At 41.2% G+C, this 3462-nt stretch overlaps 1 long non-coding RNA gene across 1 annotated transcript; it reads right to left on the bottom strand.

The window, feature by feature from the left end:
- Positions 1–233: 233 nt before the first annotated feature.
- On the bottom strand, positions 234–701 carry LOC144532034 (uncharacterized). Its single transcript, XR_013503298.1, has 3 exons — positions 580–701; positions 408–461; positions 234–263 (listed from the first exon to the last, which is right to left on the bottom strand). It is a non-coding gene; the product is annotated as an uncharacterized LOC144532034 (long non-coding RNA).
- Positions 702–3462: the final 2761 nt, after the last annotated feature.

Here is a 3462-nt window from a genome sequence, read left to right as displayed (position 1 = left end):
AGCTCTGGAGGGCGGAGCCCCACCGCGTTAAGTTCTTGATTCATGTGAATCCATGGGAAAGTCAAGTCACCCGAATGCCCTCAGTCAAACCATTCACCTTTCATCATATGCTTTGCACAGCACCTCTGATGTATAGTGGCTTAAGAATATATTCAAATATTTCAATATTTAAGACACACACACACACAAACAACAAAGCAAAATCCCACTTTAATAACCTTTTGCTAATGTACCTTTAGTTTCTTCAACACCACTGGCATCCACTGAAACAGAAATAATTTATTACCATCCAGTTTTTATTTGATTGATCTGATTTGCATTCAAATTCACACACCTCCCTCTCAGACTCACTGTGTCAGTAGTACTTCAGTCTAGTTATGTTTAATTAGCACACACACACACAATACCTTCGGTTTTGGGAGAAATGGCTTTCGTCCCAACTGTCCTGTCAGGAGACGTGACTGAAACCCAAACATTTAACAGCTCTTGAGGAATGCAAAATCATTTAAGGCATTTTGTTAAATACAATTAAACATAAATCAGGCTTTATTTAATGTATGAATTCAGTGGAAACATTACCATATGTGTTGCTGACATTAAGCGTTATATTCCCTCCCACATGAACATCTGTAAACTGAGGTGAGCTGACGACACTTCCATACTGGGCTGTGGCTGCTGGGCTTCCTGCTCCCCTCTGAGTGTCAGCTGATTGAGAATAGACAAAATAATCAGGAACCACAACTCATCAACTCCTGAACTGCTATAAGGGTTCAGATATTATGGTTTGTATGAGCTGATATTAAGAAAAGACCTGAGGGATCAAGAACAAATTAAACTGGGTAGAAAATGATAAACACTTCACTTTAAATGCTTTGCACATCACATGTGATGACCAGTGGCTTCAGAAAATATTTAAAATGAATAACATTGGCACAGACGTTTTTAGTAGTTATCTTACACACACATGACAAAGCAAAATCACACTTTAATAATCTGTTACTAATGTAGCTTCAGTGTGAGGAGAGGAAGCTCCTCTGTTGTCTGAAGTTTCTTCAACATCCACTGAAACAGAAAATCATGTGATTACTACCAGGGCTTGAAATTAGCACCTGAATTTGGCGGTTAACGCAGTAAGTCTTACTAGCCACTTTGGCGGGTGGGATATAGGCCTATAAACCTTGTTAATTGTAACACGGGTCGCGGGAGTACTGTGCCTCAGCCCGATACAGAAGCACAGCTGTAATCTACGGCCATCACCTAATCCCACACACCACCAGCAAGCCGCGGTGCACGCTCTGTTTCTCCCGAACCGCAAGATCCTGTAAAATATCCCCCAGCGCGCACACCCTACACGGTGGTTTTGGCAACAGTTGCGTCTGTGGCAGAAAAACATTTTGACAAGAGGTTTGTAAAAGAAGTAGAAGGTGCAAACAGCACGACAACAGACTGTTTAAAACTATTGCTCTGTGCCTTCTGCTGTTTTTCATACCAAAGGAGCTTTACACACTAACTCATCAGAGCTTGATATTTGATGACTGTAGCGTTATAGCCATTATATTCTATGCAGTCTTGATTTGGGAGGTCATTTATATTTAAAGAGTTGTAAATCTGGTTCTTCAAGTAAATTGTAGTACACCATAATTAACTTGTTGGAGAATGGAGTCACTTAACTTATTTGGACTATATTTTTTTCAAACTTTAAAAGTACACTTTGTCACTCCATACTTACCAGAGAATACAGCAGCTTACCTGTTCTCTGAAGTCTCTCCAACATCACTGACATCCACTGACTCTGTGTGGAAATACATAGTAACATTTCAATTATCATTGATGAATTACGGTCATAAACAGCAACAGCACTCACCCGAAAAGGATGTAGCCTACTGTTACAATTAAATTAAATTAAATTAAATTAAAAGACACGCAAATACTCCTCACAGTCAGTCAACCTATTACATACAGTATATTACTGTGATGCCAAAGCACACTTCATTCCCCAGTCTTTCTGACTGAAAATACATATTAAAAAGATTGACTTACCTTCTTTCTGGTCCTGAGCTGGTGTCTGGCAGACTCTGCACTAGATCATTCCTGTTGATCTTCTCTAAAACCTTCTTGGTCACCTTCAGAGCTCCATGAAGATGAAAGGTTTTAACCATCACATCCACTGTGTCTCGCCTTTCTGCCTCCTCCAGCTTGGACACTTTGATGCTTTGGTAGCCTTCCAGGAGGTCTTGCTGCTGCAGCTACCATTTGAATTTCTTAAATTCATCTTCTTTTAAATCCTCCAGAGTGTTGAAAAGGTCCTCTTTCTTCATTGTGGTTTCCTGCTAAAATCAGACAGTTCTGTCAAACTGAAGTAAAACCGTAACACAAATGTCTCAGAGCAGCAACAGGAGTTCTGATTGGTCGACACAGGAGCTGTGTTGGTGGGATTTATGTGCAGAGTCTGGCCAGTTAGAGCTCCTGCTGTTGCTCTGTGGGTCCAGTGTGTAGGATCTAGTGGTGAGTTTGCAGACTGCGACCAACTGAATACCCCACACACCTCCCTTTTCCAAGCATGTAGAAAAACCTACGGTGGTCTTTCCTCATGGCAGACTTTGTAAAGAAGACCTGCTCCCTATGTAGATATGAAGGGCTCATTCTAACGAACACTACATGATTCTTAGGCCTCATCCACATGAAACACACTGTAAGGTTGGTTATGCCACTGGACACAGGAATGGTCGTAAATGACTCAAATATCTTCTGTCTTGCGCATTGTTGAGGACATGTAGGCAGCAGCAGCGTTATTAAATGCAAAATTTAACTGCACAACAGCTGCTAGCAACAGCAACAAGATCAGGAAAACCATCGGTAGACAAAGTTGATGTTCTTCTGGAAAAGTCATGTGATAGGGGCGTGATGAATCAGGGAAGGACACTGCGGGACCGATAAGACCCAATCAGGAAGCCAACATGGGTATCAACTTCATTTTTTCTAAAAAGCTCTGTTTCTGCCGGTCCAGACTTACGGGTGTCACGGTTTTTCTAATCCACGATTGGATTTTTCGATTTAAACTTTTTTAGGGATAGAATGCCAAAATAAGAGCCACTTAATGGCGGAAGGGTACTTTACAACAACAGTTTGAGTTTCTCAAAGTTTACAGATGAGGAAATATTCTGCAAAATGAATTATATTTCAGTTTTTATACTTAAAATCCACAGGAGGTTTGAGAAAACCACAATGACTTGTCTTGATCCCGCAGGGCCTCTGAATGGTACATATGAAAGCAACAACATTGTTAGAACGTTTACAGAACATGATGCAACGTTAAAGCTGGGACTATGTTGACTTACTGAGTCTCTGCAGGAAGCTGTCCTTAAGACACTAAAAGGTGGATCCATGGACCAGTGGCTCTTGATGGACACACAGCTGGGTTCAGGTTCAGGAGAGTCTGGTCTCTGCTGCTGCTCTGGGCTT

The sequence above is a fragment of the Sander vitreus genome, chromosome 2, assembly GCF_031162955.1.
Source record: "Sander vitreus isolate 19-12246 chromosome 2, sanVit1, whole genome shotgun sequence".
Lineage (NCBI taxonomy): Eukaryota > Metazoa > Chordata > Actinopteri > Perciformes > Percidae > Sander > Sander vitreus.
The sequence above is the reverse complement of the archived record's forward strand: the minus strand, read 5'-3'. Positions and strand labels throughout refer to the sequence as shown.